The following is a 26,776-nucleotide window of genomic DNA, read 5'->3' as shown; positions in this document are numbered from 1 at the left end:
TGGAGCTGGCGCACCCTTGGAGATCCACCCGTGCTCTGTTGGCCCCCCGAGGTGGGCTCTCCTCGTCCCTCCCCCTCAGGGCTGAGCTGGGGGAGAGTCTGGTTTAGGGACCTTCCACAGGGTCTGCAGTACTTACTTGTTTCAAGAAGGGAGTGTCGAGCTGTGAGAAGGCAAGTCCTGGCTCTGGAGGTCCGCACACAGAGAAATAGGGGACAGAGCCTAGAAACCAGCCCTTGCCCAGCCTGACGCTCAGGAAGGCCTGTGCATGGAACATACCCATTTAAGTGCTAATTAGGCAGCTGGGATGATGGAGCCGGGGAGCCAGGCTAAGAGATGACCTTTAAAGGTTGTCTGCAGCCCTCTGATACAGCACATTGAGATGTTTCAAGATATAGAATTCCCGTTCTAAGGCATTGCTCTTTCCCTTAAAGAGGCTGTCTGGGCTGTTAAATGGTGCCCAGGGAGTTTAAGAGATGGACAACATTCAGCATTTAGTTTCTTGTGGGGGGTAATGGGGGGGAACGGGACACACTGTGTTTGTGCTCCGTGTCTCTGGAATGATTCGGACCAACATTACCTGTGTGTGTATGAAGTGTTGAGGATCCCTCTGGGCATTTCTTAGGCCTTCCCCCAAGAAGGAGCCCCACTGCCCTGTCCTCTGATCTGTGTGTAAGTAGAGGGAAGTGGTGTCCAGGACAAAGGAGGAAAGAGACTGGGTCGGGTGTTGGTCTGAGCTCTTCTCACCAGCCCCGAACGCTGGGCTGTGTGCCCTTGGGGGAGAAGGTCTGCAGCCCCAGAATCCTGCTAGTCCAGCAGATAGCAAGGCTATCTGGGTCCAAGGCTGTCCAGTCTCCCTGGGTCCTTAACTGTGTGCTGGTATTGACACCCAGGACCTCCCCAGCCTGCTGAGCCATGCCATATAATATTTGAATGCCTGCATCCTACAGGCTGTGAGCGTCTTGAGGGCTGGCATGTGCTTAGCTACTCCCCTTCCCTGCCCTCCTCCCTCCTAGAGAGATGCATTAACAATCATGGTGTGTTGACACTGAGGGAGGCTTTGGGGAATGAGGGCCCTGTGGGCTTGGGAATCTGCATTCTGGGAGAGGTGCAGGTTGAAGGCCACCAAAACGGTACTGGATAGCCCTATATGGTGCTCCAAGGGGACTCACATAACCAGCAGAGAGTCCTGAAGGGGGGACATTTGGGGAAGAACTGATGACTGGAGGGATACAGCCATGAGGACATGGTGGAAGGGATGGAGAGGAATCATGTGCAAAGGTCCTGAGGCCAGTCAATTTGGTGTGATTGGGCAATTAAAAGCAAAAAGAAGGCTGGTGAATGGAAGCACAGTGGGCAAGGGAGGCACCAGGTCAGTAAGCACTTAGGAATTTATTCGTGTGTGTCATTGGGTTCCCTGAGTATGCACCCAACACACAGTTGGTGCTCTGTGACCATTGGTCAATGAGATGAGTCTCAGACTGCTGGGGTCACTGTGATGAGAATGGCTGCAAGCCCAGACTCTGTGGAGGGTCTGCTGCTTGGTAAACATGCCATGCTATACAGCACATGCTGGCCCCTGCCCCCACCCTCCCCTGGGCTTTTTCCCTGCCGGGTGACCCAGCCTTCTGTTACAAGTCATTTACCCCTTTATGCACTGTCTCTGGTCTGTAACAGTTGTGGTCTGGCAGACATGGTCAAGGTGGGGAGTCACCTTCCTTTCTGGGTGTGAATCTGGCTTTTCCTCAAGTGCAGTGCATCCTAGAGCGTTTTTTCCTCCAGAAATGCTGCATTGCTCTTGCAGCCAAACAGGCCCCAGCTGTATCTGTGTGCTATTAAATCACTGGGCCTTAATCAGTGGGGGTGCCGCTTTACCTCGTCTGAGGAGCGCACGGAGACCACGCCAGGATGCTGAAGGAGAGGAGAGAGAGATAATGAACAATAAAATTATCAATTGTTTTTAAACCCTCTTAGTTCCTTCTAGTTGTATTTAGCAAAGTTTTTCCATTGTGAACTCTCCTTCCACCAATTTATCAAATCATAAAACTGCTCTGCACATGGATGGTAATCTGGAGGCAGTCACCTAGGTTAAAATAGTCTCTGGGTGGACACGCTGATAGGCTAGGGATTAGGCATCCATTGTTCTCTTATTCATTACATTCCTGAGTTTTGGGAGCTACCTCTGACTTCTTATTTTAATGCTCTGTGCCTTCGATGGCCACTTATAAAATAAAACTGTGTCTAAATAAATAAAACTTGATAATACTACTGACTTCTGGTAATAGAGGATGGGAGGTTTAGGGCATCGGACAGATAGGGTGGAGGTGGATGTGTGTTGTGAAATGTGGGGGCCACTGAGTCGGCACACAGCCTGGTCACACTTCAGTCAGTGTCCCTGAGGTCATCGGACACTGCTTGCCAAAGGGGCAGACTCTTCTGGAGCATTTGTTGGGATGCCTGGAACAATTTGTGAAGTGTATGGAGCCAACCCACCAAGGTAAGGGAGGAATGCGGGTGCCACTGGAAGTGTGCTGAGCCACAGGGCAGAGTTCTGTCCGCCTTTGTGCAATGTAGAGACCCAACAAAGGGTTTTACTCCAGGACTTGGCATGCTTAGGAACCGAGAAAATTCTGTCCTCCATTATTTGCAGTGTTTGGAGGTACGGAATAATGAGACCCTGGGGGATGGCATCTGGAGTCATTTGAGCAAGAATTTAGAATGGATAGTGATAATTAATGATACCTGCGCATCTCTCTGCCCTGTGCCAAGGAGTGGTTAATTCACTTTTAAACAACTGGTGGGTGAATGGGGTGTGGGTGGCTGGAATATTGCCCATGTCAAGGGAAGAGGGTGAACGGGGGGTGGGGGGGAAGCAAGCCTGGAGGGAGACTGTCCTGCAGCACAGCTGGCTCCCCTTTGGAGGTTGGAGCTTCCTGTCTCTGACCTATTTGGGGGTGTTCTCCTTGTCTGGGGAGGAAAACAGCTGCAAAGTGAGTTCTTTGTGTGCCAAGGGCATTGATTTCCCTCTTTGCTCCTTATTCCTCCTCCTCAATTACAACCCCTTCCGCCCGCCCGCCCGCCACCCAGGACATAATTTCTGTAGAAATGAGGATCCAATTGCAGACTGAATCTCCTGCATGGGAGCCCTAGGAGCAGTTAATAACTTATCATTAATAACATGGATTTAGGGCACAGCACTTTCTCCCCAGCTGTGTGTTGGCCATGCTGCTTGTGCTTTTGGGGAACCCTGAGAGTGTGTATGGAGAGGTGGTGTGGGAAGCTTTGGGCTTCGGAATCATCATCTGGGTCCAGTCTAAGCCCTTCTTACTGCTGTCTGTCCCTGGACACGCACCTTCCTTAAGTCTCTGTCACCTCCCCCTGTAAGATGGAAATAACAAGACCTCTTTTGTTCCAAGGATTAAGTGAGATGTTGTCTGTCAAGCACGTAGTATAAACCTGTGCCCCAGCATGTAGGTAGAAAGTGCTCAATATAGTGTGTGTGTGTGTGTTGTTAACTCAGCTCTCAGTCATTTTCTGTCTGCAGCTACAGACACATGTACTCATACACTTGTGTGTACACACACATGCAGCCACACACTCCCACAACTTTGCTTCTTCCTGGCTGAAAAGGTGTGTATGTCATTTCATTAGATATGCAAGGTTACTTTGCGTAGGTTGCGTACTTTTTTGTCTACTACAGGGAGAAACGTACTTTGCCAGGGAAGGTGGAAATGAAGATCCTGGTTTGAAGCTGGCTTCTGTCCCCTTCTTTCACGTGGCAGGCTCCAAGCAAGCATCTGGCACAGCCCCTTCAAAACCTGTACACAGTGTCCCCGGAGAGGAGGGGACGTGGCCTGTTAGGACATGCATAGTGTCCGTATTTTAAGAGCTGCCTCATCTGAGGACCAGTACTAATTAGTAATTTCACTAAGGCAATATATGTGGAGTGAAGGAATTTGTCCATTGATTGCACTTGATTTGCTGGCTTCAAATGAAATTTCGAGGACTGCAGTAGCCTTGGACTCTGTTATCTTCTTGATTCTCCCCCCCCCCCCCCCCCCGCCCCCTTGCTTTTCCCCTGTGTCTTTTAATTGGTTTTCCTTGCAGCTTATTACATCTTTCATACCTGCCCACCCTGCAAACTGTTGTCCAGTGTTTCTCAATCTGGCCACACAGGAGGAACACCTGGGGGGATTTAAAAGTACAGGCACCCAGTCACTACCCCAGACCAATTAAATTGGAATGTTGGGCCATAGGGCTGAAGAATGTTTTAGAAGAAGCTCCCCACTCTTGATTCGCATGCAGTCAGGTTTGGAAACAGTGGTCAGGAAGGTTAATTACTGAGAGTTTCCATCTTTGGCCATAATTGCTAAGCATCATGGAGTCCTTGCATATATGTTTGGTCAGTTTTGTGGACTTTGAATTGGGTCTTCTCTGTGGGTGCTTGATTTAGAGTTGAATATTGACGAGCATATAATGGATTGCCCATTGGATTACTGAATTAGGCTTTTAGTTATAACTAGTTATTCTGGAATCTCCAAGAAGCTTGCTGTTTGCAATAGAAAATAATGATCAAAAGATACCAGAGTGACAGTTTAGAGCTTAAAGAAAATGTAACTTTTCTTATAGGCTCTGGACTGAGTGATACAGGGAGTAGGGTATTCGGTCATTGAGCAATCATGGGTTTTATTTTTGTGTATTTTTTTTTAATTTTTTAAAATTTATTTATGATAGTCACAGAGAGAGAGAGAGAGAGAGGCAGAGACACAGGCAGAGGGAGAAGCAGGCTCCATGCACCAGGAGCCTGATATGGGATTCGATCCCAGGTCTCCAGGATCGCGCCCTGGGCCAAAGGCAGGCGCCAAACCGCTGCGCCACCCAGGGATCCCTATTTTTGTGTTTTTTTTTTATTCTGGATTTGGTGGTTTTTGTTGTTGTGTTTATGGGTTTTTGTTTTTGTTTTTGTTTTGAGGAGGGAGGTTTGACCCCATAATGTTGAGTGTCAGTGACCATGTGGTTGTAAATCTCCAGAAAAAATCATTCTAGACAACCTATTATGGATCATGTACCCGCTGATTGGGAGTGTTGGGAACTTTTACATGATTAGAGGACACTGACATTTGTCGTTAGGCTGCCTGTTAGCCACTTATCTTCTGGGGGGATATCAACAAAGCTGTCTGTCCCAGTCTGACCTGGAATTGGTGAGTGCTACTAAGCACTCTGCACAGCAGCCTGGCTGCTTCCCCTCCACAGTCTCACACATGCCCATTTGAACTGAAGGTAGAGGACCTTCCAGTAGCACTTCTGTCCTTGTCTCCCTATTGTTATCAACTCAGTATGATTTACTTTGTGTGTGTTGAGAAGCTGAGTTGGGAGGGAAGGGGAGGGAGGTCCCCGTGGTTCTGAGGTTTCTGAAATCTATGAACATCGGCTGATTTCTCTGTTGAAGGATAAACTGGCTAGAATTTAGGAATGCCATGAATGGGTTTATCCACGGGGAGGTTGAAGTTTTGCATCTGTTTTCTTTATTCTGCACAGGTGTGTGTGTGTGTGTAACAAATTTGTAAAAACAGTTGAGACTTCAGTTATTGTCTTTAGAATACCTGATAAATTTCCCAATGTGTAAATCACATGTGGTCAAACACACAGGTAAAATAACAGAAGCCACCAAGTTGTGTCAGAGCTTTGAGAGAGGAATTGCCACAGGTCTGGGGTCTCACTCTGGGTTTTACAGGTCTTGAAACTCAATTTGATTAGTTCACCTTGGAATTTTTATCAATCAAAGATTGGGGTTTCCGTGAATCAGGGTTGTAAAATTTTGGTAAATAAGATTGACAGTTTATTAACTGATGACGAGAACCATGCTGTTGTAAGAAGGCTCCTAGGGGCTCATGTAATCAGGAAACCACAACACTGCTGGGGGAGCAGCTATGTTTTCTGTAGGCTTATTTCCCTATGCCTATGAAGCTTGATGAATTGGCCTTCACCATTCTGGGGATATTTCTGTATATAGAATCAATACCCTCTCCCTAAGGTGGCAGTGGAGACTCATTTTTCACAAAAACCCAGTGTACAATTTATGAAAGTATTATCTCAGCCCCAAATCCTTCCAGACTCTGCTCTGTGATACCCAAGCTAGTACTCTGCATGCCAGCTCATTTCTGCTCTTGCCAGCAGCTCCCTGGCAGGCCAGGTGTGGGTAGGGGGCAGTCAAAGGACCAGCAAAGGACTTGGTCCTTCCCCTAGGCTTCCTCTTCCCATGAGCAGTCCTCAGGGACACTTGCCCACTTCACCTGCAGCAGCTGAATCTAGCTTTCAAACTGCCTCATGGCCTCTGCCTTGTCCTCAGTGCTCTGGGCATCAGGGCCTCTTCTCTGAGTTTGTAAGGGTCAGTCCTTCCAACTTCTCCCCTTCGTCCCCCCAGTCCTGGGGGCGCTGGCCGGTTCTGCAGTTGCTACAGCCCTGATACCTCAGTTACCTAGTTAACAACTTTACACCTAGTTAACAATTCCTGTTAAAGCTACCCTCTGTTTTTTTTTTTATTTTTTTATTTTTTTTTACTCACTGTTTAAAAAGCTCATGTGGCATCTGAATTCTAATTGGATCCTGACTGATACATCTGACTTTCTTGCCAACATTCTTTAGTATTCAGCCAGCAGAACTATTTCCTGAGACATATTGTACTTAATTAGATTACGGTTTATGTTACGTTCCATAGATTTTTTGCTCAAGTCATTCTGATGAGATTTTGTTTTTGATTCCTCTATGAGATTTGAGACATACTCTTTTCTCATCAGCTACACTTCTAAGTCATCAGCTAGAGTGAGCTATTTCCTGGAAAGATCACCCCAGATGGCTAATGCCATTCATTCTCTTGGTTCTTTTTGGCTTTATTTTCAGAGGGTGACATTTTCCAACCTTATCACTAAATTCTATGCCCCTTATGTGACAACTCTGAAATTTCCTTCAACTATCTAGATCATGGCTGTTGTGTATTTAAGCCGTGTACACTCCAAAAAAGATTTGAGGCAGCACATAAAAAATGCGTATATTGTATATAAACACAGACTCATTAAAACAAGAGCTTAAAAATCTAGGGCCCAATAATTTGCAGGGGTGGGGAGAAAGAGGAGAAGAAAACCGAAGTGCTAGGAGAATTGAAGAATGAAGGAGAATGAACATGAAGCATCTCTGTGGGGCCAGATACTGGGTAAGTGTTGCCCATCTGTGTTGATTTTAACCCCCAACATAATCCTGCCTGGTGGGTATTATTATCCCCATATGTAGAGCAGGAGCCTGAGACCCAAAGGGTTAACAGCATAGCTCAGTGCTCACGAGCTTTTTAACAAGTCCGCTGATACTGGACCAAGGGAAGTTCCATCAGTTGTGCATAAGTTGGATCTTGGTAGCCGAAGGAAACATGTTGAGTTACATCGTCCTCGTTTTCTAACAGAATGAAGCACTTCCTCATGAGAGACAAACATCTTGTAGCCTTTACACTTGATGAGAATACTGGACTTTAAAGATCACTGCACATCATAATGGATGGTGTCAGTTGGACAAAAAAAATATCAAAAACTAAATGCAGAGAGGTGCATGTGGCCATTTATTTAAGTCAATGCCCAAAGCTGAAGCAAGGACATGGAGTTCATGTTTGTGAGAGAGAATGATTGCCTCTGTCTAAGGCCCGCCTTCTGCAGCCCTGACGGGTCATGGGTGAGACCCAGGGGTCTGTGGGTCACGCACCTCATCCTGTTCACTTCACCCTTGAGAGGCACATGAGGCAGTTGCCAAGAGGGCAGGCTTTTGATAAGTGGGTTTGAATCCACCCTCTACCATTTATTGGCTGTGTAAACTCGGGCCGTGTAAGCTCCTCAGTCTGTCGTAGCCTTAGTTTTGTCACTTAGAAGGGGGGGGGGTAATTATAATGTTACTGTTCTTTTGATTTAAATCTGCACATTTTCCCAGAACATCTGATGTTAAAAGGAATATATGTAGTAGAAGTAAAAACCATCAAATAGGAAATAGAACTAAACAATTCGAGGAAAGGAGCTAAAGAGCCAGGTGCGCGGGAACTAACCTCGAGTACTGTTCTGTGTACAGGTCTGTGGGGGGCTGATACCCTCTTTATAGACGAAACAGCTTCACACGTGGAACCTAGCCTGTGTTAGGTGTGCTCCTAACTCCCATTGGGGTGGCGAGGATTAAAGCAATGTGGAGAAAGCTCTCAGCGCAGGGCTTGAGTCACATATGGTTCCGGTTCCTGGTTTCTGGGTTTTCACTGTGATTAAAAACTGGCCCCTCTGCCCGAGGTGTTCTGATTCCCAGATTTTTGTTATCTGTCTCTGATTGAACAGGGTGAGAGAGAAAAAGCGATCAGCGCGAGCTGGGGACCCAGAACCTGGCTCTTCTATGTATCCAGCCTGCAGAGAACTGGTATGGAATGTGGCAGTGGTCAGCAGACCTGTGGGGCTGCATCTGTGCATTCTGTGGCTTGGACAGACTTTGGTGTGGCCCCTCCAGCGGGAAATAAAAACAGTGACCCCAAGAACTGATTGTGTCCCATGGACTCTTTTGAGCACTTGGTAATGTGTTACTTCATCTAATCCTTATAAAAACGGCATGAGGCAGTTTTATCATCCCCTCTGTGGACAGACTGCCAGATAAAGAGGGGTTAAAGGAGTTACCTTAGGTGTTGGAGTTGACACCTGCTCTTGCTGGCCCCTTGGGCTGGGCCTGCCCTTAACCATCACACTCCACTGCTGTCTCCACGTGATGGGTTCCAGTGCACACTTCTCAGAACAAAACCAAGTAGTTCTGGCTTCAGAGGAGATAGTGACTCTGGTGTCCTGTTGTGAGAGGAGGTCAGCAGCAACGTCCTGGCAGGTTCTCCTCCCTGTTTGCTCTGCATGCCCCTGCTCCAAATGCTGAATTCACCTGGTGGAGTCTGGGCCAGTTTGGTGGCTTACATAACCAGTGGACTGCCAAAGGGGGGACACTGAGCTCTGTAGGCCCAGCCTTCAGAGGCCAGGCAGTCTCTGCCTTTCTCTCCTGGAGCTGGGCTACTGTGCTGTGAGAAGTCCCGGCCCCTCTTGCTGGAGAGAGAAGCCTAGGGGAGTTTCCCCGGGGGATAGAACACTCCATTGTGGTGGTGGCATGGAGAACCACGGGCCTGTGCCTCTGGTAAGAGAGGCCTGCCCCCTTTATGCCCAGTGACACTGGTGGGCCATCAGGACTGTCCAGGCAGGGAGATCCCTGGGTAGCTCAGCGGTTTAGTGCCTGCCTTTGGCCCAGGACATGATCCTGGAGTCCAGGGATCGAGTCCCCACATCAGGCTCCCTGCATGGAGCCTGTTTCTCCTTCTGCCTGTGTCTCTGCCTCTCTCTCTCTCTTTCTCTCTCTCTCTCTCTCTCTGTCTCTCATGAATAAATAAATAAAATCTTAAAAAAAAAAAAAAAAAAAAAAAGGACTGCCCAGGCAGCCCAAAGTGCCCTGAGATCTGATAAATCATTGTCGTCCAGGCCGCTGCTTTTTCAGAGGGCTTCTCTGCGGGAGTGTGCCTGGAGTTCCTGAGGCTGGGGAGCGGGAGGGAGTGGGCTCTGCCCTAGGTCTGAAGACAGTTGCCCTCACAATTCTTCTCACTGATCCTGGCTGGCTTCAGTTGGGTTTGCTTTCAGAAAACCTACAAATCAGCTTGCATTTGTGCTGTCTTCTCATTCTAGAACCTGTCAGTGTGGCTTGCACCAGGATAGAAAATATTACCTTTTCAGATTTTAATTAGTGAAACCGAACATATTAAATACGTACTTATCTGTGATAATTATGAAGAAAGAATTTCTTACCAATTTCTTAGTCATTTGCTGAAGTGATTTGGTGATTAGGGGCAATGCTAGCTGAGGGGGCCGGGAGGCTGACCCGAGGGCCCCACAGCAGCCTCTCCCACCTCCCCTCCAGGACCTCTTTAATGCTTCTGCATTTGACTCTCATCTTACTTGAGAGATTTCTGTTATCCATCAAGCAGAGTCTTTCTTAATTCATAATTAATTCAGTTTTCCAGCCTCTTCTGTATAATCCTTAGCAGCCTGGGGTGCAGGTGGGGAGGTGCTGTCCATGTTGGGTTTCCTTAATGGCCCTTCATGTATTTCTTCTCAAGGGAAGAATCGGTGTGATCCGAGTTATATACAGGCGTAGAATCAGTGGGACCTGGAAGCTGCAAGTGTTTAATTCACTCTGAGGTCCTCCAGCTCAGGCTCCTTATTCAGCGAAGACTTCCCCTTCAGCAACAGATGGTAAATAGATTCTGCAGGATGAGTAATTCCTTCATTTCTGTCTGAATGGTTTGTTTAGAAGCAAACAAAATGATTCCCTCTTCCTATTAAATTTGTTGTGAGAACATCAGGATCATACTAAGTTACTGTCCAGAGCTACGCCTGTGGGGAGGGGATAGAGATTTCACAGTTCAGACTCAGGGTCATGGGGGACACCGATAACGTTCCTCACCAGACTCTTGAATTTAATGAACTATTTATCCAGATTGTTAAACTGCTAGGTACTTTGCTCAGGAGATAAAATTTTTATCATGTTGAGATTACTATGTTTCAGCAAACCAACTACTTTTTTTTCCCCATGGTAACCATATTTACAGGTGGCTATTCAGTGGCATTAAGTATGTTCACATTGTCGTGTGTGCATCACCACCCTTGAGCTCCAGAACTCTTCCGTCTTCTAAAACGGAAACTCTGTCTCCATTCAACACTAACTGCCAGTTTCCCCTTCCCTAGCCCCTGGCCACCACCATTCTTCTTTTGTCTCTGTCAACTTGACTCCTCTAGGGACCTCTTATGAGCAGAATTGTGGAATATTTGTCTTTTTGTGATTGTTTATTTCACTTAGCAGTATGTCTGCAAGGTCCATCCACACCGTAGCAGAATTCCCTTTCTTTGTGAGGCTAGATAACGTTCCGTTGTACGGACGTAGGCCACGTTTCGTTTATCAGTTCATCTGTCAGTGGACACTTGGGTGGCTTTCACCTCTTGGCTGTTGTAAATAACATCGTCCCTTACATTTTAATTTTAAGAATGAAACAATTATCTATCTTTGATATTAGAAAGTTTGAAATACCTATTTTTTTTTTTTTTTTTTTGAGAGAGAGAGAGAGAGAGGGAGAGAATGCCTGTCTGTGCACACAAGTGGGGAGGGGGCAGAGGAGAGGAGAATCACAAGCAGACTTCCCATTGAGTGTGGAGTCCCAGGCAGGCCTTGAACTCAACAACTCTGAGATCATGATCTGAGCTGAAATCATGAGTTGGACAGACGCTTAACTGACCAAGCCACTCATGCGCCATGAAATCTCTTTTAATAGTAGAGAATTATGGTAACGTACCAAATAATATGTTGTATCGTACTTAACTGGTTGGCAGTTTAGGGTGGACATGTGTAACTGACTCTTTAGGTTGGCCCCTATAAAATAGATAATACTGCTAATTCTGCCTTGGTTTCAGAGATCAAAGATAAGTTAATATGTATGAGTGCCCCTTGTAAAAAAAAAAAAGTATATAAATGCTAGTAATTAATAACCAGGATAAATTCTGAATTTCCTTGTTTGCCTTCTGGGTAAGTACACATTTATAACCATGTTTTTCTAGAAACTTCAAACACTTTACACTCACTCTTTTTAGCACAGACTTGGACTATAAGGTGTTATTTGTGGGATTAGGAGGTTTTGAAGGCATATCTAAATATTATGCAGGTTCTCTAGAGTTAGTGTGGCAGGATGTCCTGTACCCCTGTAGAAGAATGCCAGAGTTTTCTCTTCTTTCCTGTTGTTCTGCTTGGCTGTATCTGTTCCTATGAGGTCTGATGGCCATAATGTAGGATAGTATACTTTTTAGACTGTATGCACATAATTTTTTTCTTTCCTTCTCTCTCTCTCTCTCTCTCTCTATCTATCTTTTTTTTGGCTCAGTGTAGATATTTATTGGCAGATGTTGAGTGCAAAATAGTAACAAATCCAGCATGAAGAAAAAGGAGGTGAGGCATGGCTCCTCTTAACCTTGAGGGCCCTGGAACCAGGCAGGGGTGCCAGAGCATTTGACTTGACTGTGGCTACTTTGGGCCCAGTGTCCTCCAAAGAATGAGCTCCCAGGCAGGAGGGCTCCTCACAAGACAGGTGAAGGGAGCAGCACTCCAGAGGTGGCATGGGCTATGTCCTACCCTAGGCTGCTTGGCTTCTGCCCACCACACACCTTGACAGCTCAGCTTAGGGTAGGGGTGTTAGAGGACTGGACTAAACCTGCCTCCTCCAAACTTGTGTGTCTACCTTACGCCTCAGTTTCTTTCCTCCCAGTGATTAACCAGGTTGGTCCACTAGGCTGTGTTGGTAGCCCAGTCCACCCCAAAGTGAGAACTTTCCAGATCATATCATATTTTAGCCATTGTGTGGGCCGCAGGCTCTTGGAGGCTACTAGGATCCCTGAGGGCTGGCCATAGCCAAAAAGACCCTCTCTAGGACACAGAAATTAATCCAGGAGGATAGGCATCAAAGCTACCACCCAGATGTCTTGTGGATTTGCCATGTCCCCTTCCTGGATGTATTTATTGATCATATGCCAGGGACTGCCCAAGATGTTGTAGGAGATATGAGGGACTTCAGTCCTAGATGAATCTGGGAAATTCTAACTGGTAGAAATTCTAACTGGTATGGTGTTACAGACCCAATCATCTGTTGAGTTTTGATGTTCTTGATCGCGCAAAATCACATACGTGAAAGGAGAATCTGAGCTTCAGCAGTGCCATTTAACCGTAGACTTTTAATTGCCTTCTCAGCAGAGGTGGCCTTCCATACCCTCCTGTATCATACTGGCCATCTTTGATGGTGGCATTTCTACAAGCAACTCACCATGTGCTTTGTTGGGCTTGCTTGTGGACTTGGAGCAGTCTCAGTGCCCCCTGGCCCTGGTTTGTTTTCTTTACTGGCACCAATTTTATCCATTTTGCTAATTGGCAGTCATGTATACAGCCTATTCTACACCCCTATGATAGCGATTCCAGGGTTCCCTGAGCCCCAGGCTGGGGTGCATGGCAGGAGCACATCACATCAGACGTCTTGGGAGTCTGGGACAGTAAACAGAGTTAATATGCATTCTTTGTTGCAAGGTTTTTGAAAGCATTAATCTACTAGTGCATTTCCGAATCTGCAGCAAGTCCATATAGCTCTGTAGCTCTGACCAGGATGGCTTGTTTCCCCTTGTCAGAGCTCTTCACATGTCCCATGCTGTGGAACCCAGGAGACGACAGCAGGGAAACCCCGGGGGTGGCATATGTTACACCATTGTGGCCACAGCCATTGCAAGTCTTTTGGCAACTGCCCCTGCCCTCAGAGGGTTCACTGTGGACAGCTTAATGGTATTTTGGCCTTTGTTCCTGGAAGGAGACTTTTTCTTTTCCCATGTTCTGAGGCTGCCAGGCAGGAGTTCCTGGAGTCTCCCTCCATCTGGCTCTGCAGATGGCTTTGCAGACCCAAGCAAGAGGGCTCCATCCTTTCTTTGGGCCTGATGCTTGCAAGGAGGCCAGTTGCTCCCATCACTCTCAGCTTCTTTCCATTCTAGGGTTATGAGACACCTGGCTCTAAGGAATTGCTTCATCCATGGCTTGATGTCCCAGATGCTGCATATGTGAATATTTAGTTAATAGCATTTATTTCCTGTCCACTAGGACCCAGGTGCCTTGAGGGCAGGGCCCATGGTTTATCCCAGCTTCTCATGCAGTCTATGGTGAAGAATTGAAGTTCAAAATGGTTTTTGCTCAATGAGCGACTGGAAAATGAAGGGTCAGGTTCTGAAAGTAGTTTTAACGTGCTACAATTCCAGGCAATGTGCCCCATTATTCTGCTTCAGTTTTCTAAGTTCTAAGGTGTAGCTAATATTCCTCAAGTGGCTCCAAAGAACACTGGAGAAACTTCCTTGGTTCTCCACCTACTGTGTGCCTGCTACCGTGCAGAACTGGGCCATCCAGGGTTTGTGGTCAACATTAGCAAATCCTGTGAGGTGTAGGCATGACTCCCCTGATTCTGCAATGAGCAACCACAGAGCTGAATAGCTCACTCATGGTCACAATGCTCTTAAGTTAGACAAGTGTAACTAACATGCAGCGCTGCCTCCCTGCAGAATCTCTGTGTGTGTGTGCGTGTGCGTGCATATTTGTGTACACAGAAATATATATATGGCCTCTTCTCTGGCTGGAACCATGGAGGGTGCAGAAGAGAAGAAAAAGAAGGTTCCTGCTTTGCCAGAAACCCATAAGAAAAAGCAAAGGAATTTTGCAGAGTTGAAGATCAAGTGTCTGAGAAAAAAGTTTGCCCAAAAGATGCTTCGAAAAGGCAAGGAGGAAGCTTATCTATGAAAAAGCTGAGCATTACCACAAGGAATATAGGCAGATGTACAGAACTGAGGTTTGAATGGTGGGGCTGGTAAGAAAAGCTGGCAATTTCCATGTGCCTGCAGAACCCAGGTTGGCATTTGTCATCAGGATCAGAGGCTTCAATGGTGTGAGCCCGCAGGTTCTAAAAGTGTTACAGCTTCTTTGCTTTCACCAGATCTTTATTTATTTATTTTTATTTTTATTTTTATTTTTATTTTTATTTTTATTTTTATTTTTATTTTTATTTTATTTTTATTTATTTTTATTTTTTTTTCACCAGATCTTTAATGGCACCTTGGTTAAGCTCAGCAAGGCTTGTTAACATGCTAAGGATTGTGGAACCATATATAGCATGGGGGGACCCAAATCTGAAGTCGGTGACTGAATTGATCTACGAGCGTGGTTATGGCAAGATTAACAAGAAGTGAATTACCATGGCAGAGAACACATTGGTTGCCCGATCTCTGGTAGATATGGCATCATCAGCATGGAGGGTCTGACTCATGAGATCTGTATGGTTGGAAATTGTTTCAAAGAAGCAAACAACTTTTTATGGCCCTTCAAATGTTCTTCTCCACTGGGGGGAAATGAAAAAAAAGACCACCCATTTTGTAGAAGGTGGAGATGCTGGCAACAGGGAAGACCAGATCAATAGGCTTATTAGAAGGATGAACTCAAGTATCTACCATGATTATTTTTATAATCTGGTCAGTTAATAAATGGCTACTTTCAAATGGGGAAAAAAAGTATACACACATACTTATGTATGTGTGTACATATTTAGAAAGTGGAGGAATACATATATATGTGCATGATGTATACACGCACACCCCTGGTGTAGGACACATTTAGGAGGTGTACGTGTGGGAAATATGCACACACACACACACAATGTACCATTGACCCTTGAACAACACGGTTTTAGCTGTGCAGGCCCACTTATACACAGATCTTTTCTAATAGGGCACAGTATTGTGAATGTATTTTCTTTATGATTCTCTTAATATTTTCTTTAACTTGCTTCATTGTAAGAGTACAATATAGAATACATATACAGAGTGTATGTTAATCGACTCCTTATGTTCTCTATAAGGCTTCTGGTCAACAGCAGGCTAGTCATAGTTATGTTTTGGGGGAGTCAAAAATTCGATGCAGATTTTCGACTCTGCGGTGCCCTTGAGCGTCCTGTGGTTCAAGGGTCAGGTGTATGTGTGTATATGTACGTGTAGGTTCCCCTGACACCTCGTGAATGTGCTCTACAACAGGGGCACCTCACTGTAATTCTGGCTTTGGCAGTAAGTGTTATACAAGCATTTCCACCATGCTTTCCTTCTTTGGCTTTTGTGGCCGGCTCCTGTCAGGTGCTCCCTGGGTCCAGGCACTGGTACACACATCTTCTCAGACAGTTTGTGCCTGCTCTTGAGCGTATCAGGTGCCAGGGCATGTTTGTTGAGCTGAGATTCCCAAGCATGCCAGGTATATTCCCAGTTTGTCAAGACAGGTAAGACAATGCCTTTTTAGATGACTTAAAAGATTCTTGACATGATCCTAATGGTGTTTGAACAGGTTTTCAAGTCCTGGTCAGCCAAACTCTGGGCTAGGAATAAGTCTTTAATAAACCATGTAAAGAAAAAAAAAAAAATAAACCATGTAAGGGTGATGTAGAAAAAGCATGTATCATAAGTGGAAGTGTGGGTTTTATGAATCTGATGGATTATTGTCTTTGCTTTTTTTGTGTGTAATGATTCCCATTCTTCCTGAGGTTTCCCCTCTTTCCTCAAGAAGCTGTATAATATGGATTCCTTTCCTGGCACTTTGGACTGGGTTGGCCTGGAATAGAGGTTGATGCGTGGTGAGAAGTTCATAGGGGAGATTTTGGGGATGGTGTATGTATTCCTCTTCTGTCCCTGTGCCAGACAGAAGCACAAGAAGTGGCTGCAGTGAAAAGTTGCCTCCTAAAATTAGCTCTCCTCTTCGTTCCTTGACACTTTTTGGTTGGTTGACATAGGCACTGTTTGCCCTCCTTGGTGAGCTGTCTGCATTGTGTAAAAGTGCAAAGACAAATTGTCCATCAGAGGAGCTAATTTTAGGTGCTAGTAAATTTTAAGGGCTTACGAGGCTCAAAATTGTTTCTGTTGTTTCAGAAGAAGCACCCTTCCCACCTGGAAAACAAGCCTAACTGTTTTCAAGGCAGACAAGGGGAGCCCAGACAAGCCCCTTGAGGGCAGATGTGTCTCGGGGGCAGATGTGTCTGGTTTATTGTCTCCAGAGTGACTCGGTGGTGGGCAAATGGGTCTTCTGTGCTGTAAATGCAGGGGCGGAGCATTCTCAGGGGAAGCTTCTGTTGGAGACGGCAACTGCAGCTTCAAAATAAATCAGTAATTTTGGTCTCAAGAGTGAAGTTGTGTCTCTCTGAAATTATAAGCCCAAATAGATGAATTCTTGTTTTAGAATTCCCAGTTTATTTTCTGGAAGAGCTTGTGGCAGATGTGGTTTTGTGGGGAAAGTTGATACCCAATTTGGGGTCTTTGAAGTATTCATATCTGCAAGAGCGAGGTGGAAATTGCTTGTTGATCTGACATAAGGCTGCACAGGCTTCTTAGTTGTAATGACATGCACTTAGTATGAGAACTTGGGACAGCTTGTGGCTTTTTTTTTTTTTTTTTTTTTTTTTTAAAGAGCAAACTAAGTCTCACGCAGTTTTTCACGTAGGCATTGATGGAAACAGATTCCGTGGGGCAGACTGCAAAGAGACACTCGAGTAATGCAGAAGTTGAAAACATTGCGGTAGCCGTGACAGTGGAAGTGCTAAGGGACTGTTCTGGGGGCAGCCGTGGTGAGCGTGGGCCGTAGGAGAAGAGCGGAGAGTACTCAGAAGTGGCATGGAGAAGGGTGTTACGTGAGGACTCCCTCTGTGGGACCGGAAGTGACATTTTGCTTTTTGTAGGTCACTCTGAGGCTGAGACCCAGGCCTTCCTGGGGTGGCGTTGGGAATACTGCACTTTGCAGTAAGGCTATCTGATGACCCTCGTCAAGTGTGGTTTTGGAGAAATTATAACAGCCTCCACTTCCTTCTAGGTGAGGCTGTCTGGAAAGACAGTTGCTAGAAAGAGCTGTTTACAGAGACAGAGGGTTGTGGTCCTTTGTGTTCTAGTCATCATCCCTTAGATCTCTGGGAGCCCCGAATCCCCTTAATTGGACGTTGATAATGGTTGTGGGATCTCAGTTTGCACATCCTGGGACGTAATGGGGCTCTTACTCTCTTCACCTTGGCTTATTTGGTCCTTGCTCATGGATGTGAGTGACTGTGCTGCCTTCATGAGAAGGTGATTATTTTTCATTCGGCAGGAATTGGGTTGAGCATGGAGATGCTCTCCCACGACTGCTGTCTTTCCTCCAGATGAACATCCACAGCCACGAGCAAGCTTCTGTCTTCAGCCTTGGGGCTGAGAAGAAATGCTGGTGGGCTTCCCTCCTGCCTGGTTTGGATCAGATGTGGGCCAGGCTGTCCTTATCCCCAGGGGCTCTCAAGGATCAGTTGCTGCTTCTAGAAAGGAGAATCTTGCAGGATTTTTATGGTGTGGCTGTAAGGAGAGAATGAGGTGGCTAAGGAAGGAAGGAGGAAAAGGATAAAAAGGAAGAGAGGGAAGGAGGGAAGGAAGGAAGGAAACAAAATGCCAAAACCCCCCAGCCATGTAATTATCATGTAGGCACTTTGCAGTTAACCCTGATTTTGGCCTCAATTCTGGAACAAGTCAGCTGCTTAGACAGACCCCTTATTAGGTAATGGCTTGTTATGTATGCCTTTCCTTCCCTAGTCATTTACTCAGCGAGCGTTGGTCCTGCCTGACCTTCGCTGATTTCCATTCAGCATGTTCTGGAGTGATGCTGTGCATCTCTGGCAGGACTCTCCTCACTCAGGGTGCAGACGCTTGTCCCAGAGAGCCATGTATTGGGTTCAATTAAACAAATCAACTCGACTCTTGCTCACTGCGTGCTCATTGGGCGAGGCTCGCACTGTGTTCCTTTTCAGGATACAGCAACATTTGGGGGTACAGCACCCTTGGCTTCTCTGTGTTCTCCTAGGATGTGGGACAGGGATCTTGGACCCCCTGAGGCCTGTAGGCTCTGGGGCCAGGAAGTGCTGCAGGAAGCAGGGCATATGGGCATGGACTTTATTTGGCACAGGGCTCACTCACCCACTGTCACCCTGGCTCCTTTCCCCAAAGCTTCATGAAACCACTGTCTAAAAAACTGAAATCCTGTCTTCTGGGGAATCCTCCTCCTGCAGTGCAGTGCCTTGTCAGAACCAGCTGGTGGGCCTCGGAGGGCCGGAGCTGACATTTTAGCTTGAGGATCTGGATTCTCAGCCCCCTGGTGCTCTAGCATCAGAAATGGGAAGCTTTAAAACCCCTGCCTAGTTGGATACCTTGAGTCATAAAATAAATGTGATGTGCTAAGCAGGGGTGGGAGGAGGGAACAGGTGGCTGGAGCTGCTTCATGCTCGCCACCCACTTAGGCTCCCCTTTCTTAATAGGGTTTCAGAAATCCTGGAGTGCATAATTTGCAACCCTGGAGTTCCACCCATGTCCCCTGTCGCTTCAAAATGTAAATGAAATTTGCAGAGCTGGGAGGAAGGGGCCCTCATTCCTTCTCTTTCCCTGGGTCCCTGGAGGTGCGGCAAATGCGCCCCTGAGCAGTGATTGGCCTGTTATTACTGGTCTTTGCTGCTCGCTGAGCTAATAAAGGGGCAGAAGGAAGCCTCTATAAAGGCACTTGGGGCTTTGCCAGGCTGAGTCACAGCTGACTTAGGGAAATGCCACACAGGACGCCTTCAATTCCCCCCCTGTTCTAAATGGAGGTTTGCAACTGCATACTCAGAAAATGAATCAGAGTGGGGAGGGGGGAGTGTGCAAGAGAAACTCAGCAGAAATGGAAGTGTGGGAGGGCCACAGAATGGTGCTGTATATAGAGACCCACAGCTTCAGTCCTGATCATTCTTTAGCGAAGGTGTGTTCTGATGCCAGAAGTTGGGGTAGGGGGAAGGATGGGGGAGCCACCGTGGAGTAGATCCATTCTGTTAGTTTAGCTGGGCTTTAACCCTGTCTGGCACAGGGTGCTCAAGGCACAGAACCCTCTCTCCACCTTCTCAGCCCAGGGCATGGTGGTGGGGTGGTGTGGGTCCAGCTGGTGGGAGGCAGCGACCCTTTCAGACTGGAGGGCCCTCCTAACCTATCATCTGAGGCGCCTTGTAAAAAGGATCCCCAGACACCATTCCAGATCCACACAGTCAGTCTGCAGGAGAGACAGGGAGTCTGGAATGTATGCAAGTTCCTGGTGGTTATAAAGAGCCTTCTCTGCTAGACCCCTCACTGCCCAGTGTGCTCAAATTGGCCTCGGACCTTGTCCAGTGAGGACTGGAGCCTGACTTTGAGGCCGCCCTGGGGTCCTTGTCACACTGTGTCTCATGGATTCTAAAATGCACCTTTTTTCTCTCTCATGTTTTAACATCTCTGAAACCAGGGTGCATCTTACAATGGACAGTGTTTCATGGTTTAATACCATTTTTCTTCCTAAGTGGCATGTAAAACTAATGGCATGCCCTGCAGTCGATGGTATCTCCATTCAGTGACCCATGTCACTCTTGCTTATGCTGTTGTGGGAGCAGATTCTTTCTGGCCCACCTCATATATATAACTCATGGTAGTCAGCACGGGCGAAGCGTTGAAGCTTACATGAGCAGCAGCACACGACAGCGAGAGCTTCTGTCCCTGTCATTGCAGTGTGCCTGTTTAGGAGACTCATACTTGTGTTTTACTCTGTGTTGGGGTTTCATGTCCTCTTGGCTCACGAGGATGATCATCCCCCTTTACACATCAGGGTCCTGGCTCCCAGGGAGCGGCCCAGCAGCTTGTTGAGGATGGACAGTTAGTAAGCGGCAGAGTAGCTCTGTCTGATACCAAGTCCAGTACCCTGTGTGCGTGGCAATGTGCACACTGTCTCTCCAGTCCTTCTCGCTTACCTTTCCTGTCCCCGAGAGCAGTCGGGTGATTGCAGTAGACATGATTCATTCTTTAGTCTTCAAACCTGCCAGTGTTGTGCAGTAGTTGTACATTAACCACGTGGAGACTCCATGACCTAGGGCATACAGGCTCTTTTCTGCTTAGGATTGCGTACTGGAGAATTGCCAGGTATCGTCTGCTCTGGGTCCTGGACTTTGAGAGCAGAGTTCTGTGTTTTCTGCATGCATGAGCCATGTTATCTCTGGATGGCTTATTCCTCCGTGGGAGCCTGGCCGTGTGTGGGGAGAGTGTCCTATCGCCCGGAGTTTGCAGCATGAGGAGCAGCAGTGGATGGAGATCATTTCCCAGTGCTGGCCTCCAGAAGCCGGGGCATCCTGGTGGCCTGGGGGCAGGGCCCTGGACACTGAAGGCCCCATGTCCCTTCAGTTGCTGACACCTTTGGTGATTTGGCCCGCTGTCCCTCGACCTGGTCGCTAAGGTTGTGACCTCAGTGCTGATGTTTTATGTTGAGCGTTAGTCCCTGTTCCTCTTATTTTACATTAAAGGCTCCAGGGGTTGAGATGGGAAGCGGATGATGGAACTGTCACGAGTAAGGGTAGACACTTACTGTAGGCCAGGCACTGGTGAGAGAGAATTTGATGATGCCCCTCATCAGCGCTGTCTAAACGGTCCCTCTTCGTTGGTTGGCCCCATGCTGCCATCCCGGGTGGTCGTGGGGCGCCCTGCTGCCCAGTGGCGACCAACACGTTCCCTCTCACTTCTGCAAGCGTTCCTGTTTGGACGAAATGAGTGAGTTCATCCTATTTACATGTGTCATCTCATTTACTCCTTGTAATAACGCCATGAGAAAGTATTCTTTCTCATGGCGTTATTATATGTATTCTCCCCATATTTTCAGGGATAATTGGGGCCTCCCGTTTATGAGACTTGCCAGTGGGCAAGTGACAGCAACGTGGGGGTCCCCCTGTTGGTCTGGGCAGGCCAAGCCCCGAATCCAGTGCTCTGGTTGAACACAGAAACGCTGGTTCTGAAAGCTGGATCACAGTTCCAGGAAGGCAGGGCTCCTCAGCCACTCTGGAGAGGGTCGAGTCCCGTCAGCAGAAGGGGTGCTCTGGGGACATATGTTGCGGTGCGGGGACTGGCAGAGGCGGCAGTGGCTCAGACAGCAGCTGATACGTGCAGGCCCTCACCTCCTCCTCGGGGTCAGCTGCGTGTACGGACCGAGACGTAGTTGGGAAGAAACGGGTTGTAGTTTCACAGATTCTCCGTGTGTATGAGCACATGTATGCATGTGCACATGTGTGCATTCTAAACTGTTGATTAAAGAAAAGAATTGCGGAGGTCTTCTAACTTGCAAATAGGTTTTCTTTCTTTCTTTCTTTCTTTCTTTCTTTCTTTCTTTCTTTCTTTCTTTCTTTCTTTCTTTCTTTCTTTCTTTCTTTTTTTAGAGATCTTGTTGATTTATTCATGAGAGACACAGAGAGAGAGGCAGAGACACAGGCAGAGGGAGAAGCAGGGTCCCTCTGGGGAGCCTGATGCGGAACTCGATCCTGGGACCCCAGGGTCACACCCTGGGCCAAAGGGAGGTGCTAAACCGCTAAGCCATCCAGGCGTCCCACAAATAGGTTTTCTATGAGTAAAAGTAGTTTACGTATCATGGGTAGAGCACGAATTTCGTAGGGTAGTTTATATGAACAATTAAAACAAAAAATTTTCTTAGATCTTCATTAGACTTGAGATGTTAAAAATCAGAGACAGAGCTCAGGGAAGGGAGAAGCAGAGCCTGAGCAGTCCCTTGGGCAGCTTTGGTGGGGCATGAGCTTCTGGGCAGTGGTGGTGTGACACCAGATGCCTGGATTCAGCTGCCCCGCTGGCTGTGCGGCCTTGGGCAGTGCGTGTACCCCCATTCGTCCTGCGGGTGCAAACAGGTGGATGTCAGTGGTGTAAACCGTAAAGCACTGTGGAAGGTGTTGCTGAGGTCTGGACAGGCTCATTCATCAGGCTTACTGGCTTGCATCGCACAGGGTGTGGGGTGGGGGTAAACATGGTGGTAGAAGAGGAGCTCAATGCCACCAGGAGCGCTCACTCTGAGCCACATGGATTTGTTCAGCCCACTGAACTGATCTCACACTCCACTGCTGGCCTCCTCTGGCAGTTGAAAAGCATTCCCCTAAGATCTGTGTCTCCTTAGGAGAAGTGGCTCCAGCAGTCCTGTAAATGGGATCTAGTTGCTTAAAGAGGCTTTCTCAGATGGGTGAATTTGGGCCAGATGCTTAGGGAGTAGTGGATGGATGAGAATACCCAGGTGTTCTTGCTGTAGGCACGGGGGTGGGGCGGGGTGGGGGGGAGCAGGTGTGTGACCTCGGGGAGCAGGTGGGTAACCTGCTGCAGCAGTGGGCATGGGACTGTGCAGGCTCCCTGTAGGGTATGGCAGGGACCTGCCAGTGGTCAGCAGGAGGAGGGCCACCAGCCCTGCCACCGGGTTTGCGTGGTCAGTCTCTCTGTGACATGTATCTGTGTCTGGAGCCACCAATGCCTTTGGGCCATTAGGGTTTGCTCCTGAATTCTCTGGCCTGGCTGGGGCTGGATCCCATGTATGTATCGTGACTCCATTACCATTTAGGTTACAATATTATAAAATTGCTGCATCTATAAAGTTTAGACCTATTGACATTTAGAGACAGTGGTGAAATGGGGCAGGTGGAAGCTGCTCAGGTTGGACACTACAGGGTTAACAGCAAAACAATAAGTGGACCTTGGTTATTAAAAGATAGCTCTTGGGGCACCTGGGTGGCTCAGTCAGTTGAGCATCTGACTTTCAGCTCAGGTCATGATCTCAGGGTCATGGGATTGAGTCCCATGTTGGGCTCTGTGCTCAGCACAGAGTCTGCTTGAGATTCTCTCTCCCTCTCCCTCTCTGTCTGTCCCTCCCCTCTCCCTAAAATAAAATTTTAAAAAATCTTTTTAAAAAAGGTAGCTCTTTTCTTTCAGAGCTGTGCATTTGATTGGCAGATCATTCATCAGGATTCACCAGAAACCAACCAGTGTTTATTCAGCAATTGTCCTAGGCTTTGTGGGATGCAAGAGGAGTGTAACATATGCCAAGACCATATTTGCCCATAAGGAACAAGGAGTGACCCTGGCTGCTTGTAAGCCAGAGGCTTGTTCTGATGCCAGGCCAGCCAGCCCTCATTCAGGCTCAGAATCTCTTGGGGCATGGGGATAGGCATCCACAGGCAAGGTTAGGAACCACTGTGCTAAAATAAATCGCCTCTTTGGGGCTGCCAGAGTGTTTTCCTGTATCTCTTGTAACAGTTACTTTTTCCCTGGCATAGTGGTTTACCTATTTATTTTCCACACCGGGAATTTGTAAGGCAAGGATAAATAGAGTTACACCCTGGGACTTGAAGAAGAGCATGTGGAGGGGCAGTTGCCATGTGGGCATGGACAGGGGGGCAGGAGGCCCCAGATGAAGCCTTCTAGGTTCACACCCCTGCGAGGCCCCCTCCTAGTCCCTGCTGCCTTTACGCCAGCCTGGAGGTGGAAGAGCTCCCCTTGAATTCTCTTGCCTAGACATGAGAACACATCTCATGCTTCAGGTTTTTGTAGCACAGCTGGGGCCCATGTGGACATTTTGACAGAGGGCTGCACAGCTAGACTGCTGGGTAACCAGTTTAGATCTGACCACCTTCTTGCAGTTGGGGGCTGGCTTGGGTGCCCTGCCTTCTCCCAGCATTCTTCCATGGGGCAGCAGCCGTCATGCTCACAACTGGACTTGGGGTTTCCCTACTTAGGAAAAGAAGGAGATACAGACATCCATCTGTTATGATGCATGCAAAGGCTTATTAGCTCAGTGCTCGTGCTCACCAAGCACAGTAAATGTGAGTTGCTTTTCTGGACACCACCTGCCTTGCCCTACCTGAGGCCTCCAGACAGACTTCTGAGTCCTCCAGACAGACCCCCGAGTACTAGAACAGAGAGAGCCCAAGGAGGTGAGAGGACCCTTCCTACCTACATCCTGTTCACTTCCTGTTTTTCTGTCAGAAGACCTTTCTTCTGATGACCTGTACCCACTCATCCATAGGATGGGAGGAACCTGGCAGCAGTGCGAGGCATTAGGGGGACCCTCCCGTCCCCCACTGAGCCCAGCACAATGCAGCTGCTCAGCAAGTATTTCTCGATTGGCAGAATGTGCTACAGAATTTGAGTGCTTTCACAGTTATGAAGTTGGGGTCATCGAAAAGTAACCCCATGAGCAAGGTCAAAGAAAGATTGACTCAGAGAGATTTTTTCCCTATGAGTCCCCTGAGGGGGTGTGGAAAGCTCTACCTTGTGCCTCTAGGCTACTTTACCCATGTCCCTTGATGATATTTGATCCAAAAGAAAAGGACATTGCCTGAAGGATATAGTGGAGGCTACACTTTGAAACTGCTTCTTGGGCTCCTACAGGCAGTGTGGCCAGAGTAGATGTGACTGCATGACTTATGCCATTTCATGTAATCATGAGCGTCTGGAGCGTGCACGGAAGCCTCTGGGCACAGTGTGGTAGGTGGCCTTCTAGTTGATGAGCCCTGCCATTCACAGGGGCCAGTGTGGTGGAAACAGGTGGGGAGGAAGGACCACAGAGGCTGGGTGGTGTCCGGATGGAACCAGGAGAAGCGCAGGTTTGGGAAAGGAAGGGGGCAGCCGGGTTGGCCGGGGCAGAATGGTCGAGGGTGATTCTTGGGGCAGGACCTTGGGTCACTAGCACTGTGAGGAGTTACAGAAGTCTCAACGGAGGCTGCAGACTGGAGTAATTTTATGAAGCACACCTGATGGTGGTGCTCAGGCGACCTGGGCAGAAAGACTCGGGGTGTTGGGTCAGCCATAGGACACAGGGTGGTGTGTGTGGACACAGGTATGCTTAGGGAGGAGCCTTTAGGCAAGCAGTCAGTGAACCCCCAAGTCAGAAGGCCAAATGAGTCCATTGTGCCAGTGTACTAATGGTTTACCTCGTTTTGGACATGGGTTATCTACCGTTCAGGTTTATTTCTGTTTCTGTAGTAGGATCAAAGGTGGGGAACCACCTGCACAGCATGTGCCCCTGTGACTTGTCACCTTGCCCTCCGGCAGGCCCTGGGGGTGATGGTCTCCCCTAGCCTGGTGCAGCTCTCCTGCTCAGAATACCAGCATGGAGCAACTGGTGAGAGCCACCAAAGCACCCTGACCACCCACCAAGTGGTCCTTCTGGTTCTTGCAGTCTGGCCTCTAGCTCCTTTTTTTCAATGCTATGGTGGTTTTTAATTTCTGTGCCTCTTTAACCTCTCTTTTATGTTTTTCCTGTGTGGTAGGAACATTTTAAGGGAAGAAGGGATCTCTGGCTTTGCCCTGTGCATGCCCTGTGCATGCTGTTCTTGTCTGAGTCACTGGGCTGTCAGGAGCTGTGGTGGCCAGGGTGTCCCACTAGCATCACACAGGGGCAGGCTATGGAGTGACCCCAGGATGGGTCATTGGGGTCTGTCCCCAGCTCTGTTACCTGGGGGGTGCTCAACTTCTGCTCTGTTTCTCCTCTTAATAACTAGAGGCTTGTGGGAGGATTGAATGAGTGAGTGTAACAGGATGTTGGACACAGTAATAATGCAATAAATTGCTCACACTGCCGCTGTTCTTTATTTATTTGGTTTCTAGACATCTATGCCTAAGCCCTGAGGGTCCCTCCTCAGCTGTGCTTTTTCTGTTTCTGTTTTGTTTTGTTTGTCTCCAAGATTTTTCTGGGGACTTTTCCTGGTTTGAGACCAGGAATGCAGATGCATTGAGTATGAGTTCAGAGGGGTTTGGACCTGAGCCTGGGCTTCTCACAGAAATGGAGAGGTTGTGGTATATGGTTTTCTTTGGGCAGGTTACTAGTACAACTGTAGGACCTTGGGGGAAATTCATGTTCTTCTCTCTAATGCAAGAGACACCCACTGCAAGGTAGAAACTGATCACAGGTGAGTTGAAGGTGTCATGGGAATATGGGAAGGGTTGGGTGTATATTTATGTAAGCACCTGGGTGTGTGCACATGTGCATGTGTGTGTGTTTGCATGTTCCACAGTGAGGTTTCCCCATTAAGTTCTGACCAGAGATGCTCTCGGGTCCTCAAGACACTGTCCTGAGAAAGCTCTGCAGGGACCCAGGTGGGCTTTCTTTAGCCAGCTCAGATCATCAGGAATTGTTTTAAAGTTTTAACTTCTGATTTTCCCTTTAAAAGCCAGAGCCAGCCCTTGAATGGAAACAAGTTTGCTGTTATGCCTCTCACGGTGATTAGCTTGTTGCATTAAATTAATTGTCAGGTTGCCTGGCACCAAAGCTTCTTAAA

At 47.7% G+C, this 26,776-nt stretch overlaps 1 protein-coding gene and 1 long non-coding RNA gene across 6 annotated transcripts in view; one reads left to right on the top strand and one right to left on the bottom strand.

Moving 5' to 3' along the window:
* The window catches only part of GALNT2 (polypeptide N-acetylgalactosaminyltransferase 2), a 190,213-nt gene that overhangs the window by 15,632 nt on the left and 147,805 nt on the right, over positions 1–26,776 (top strand). The window lies entirely within an intron of this gene.
* LOC144312171 (uncharacterized) lies at positions 143–9,132 on the bottom strand. 4 transcript variants are annotated; one of them, XR_013377599.1, is made up of 4 exons: positions 8,685–9,125; positions 3,710–3,815; positions 1,644–1,908; positions 143–259 (listed from the first exon to the last, which is right to left on the bottom strand). It is a non-coding gene; the product is annotated as an uncharacterized LOC144312171 (long non-coding RNA). The 4 variants fall into 4 exon arrangements; XR_013377601.1 differs by lacking the exon at positions 143–259 and adding an exon at positions 8,078–8,342 and having other exon boundaries at positions 1,374–1,908; positions 3,710–3,851; positions 8,685–9,132; XR_013377600.1 differs by lacking the exon at positions 143–259 and adding an exon at positions 8,078–8,342 and having other exon boundaries at positions 1,374–1,908; positions 8,685–9,131.

This window comes from Canis aureus, chromosome 4 (assembly GCF_053574225.1).
Source record: "Canis aureus isolate CA01 chromosome 4, VMU_Caureus_v.1.0, whole genome shotgun sequence".
NCBI lineage: Eukaryota > Metazoa > Chordata > Mammalia > Carnivora > Canidae > Canis > Canis aureus.
The sequence above is the reverse complement of the archived record's forward strand: the minus strand, read 5'-3'. Positions and strand labels throughout refer to the sequence as shown.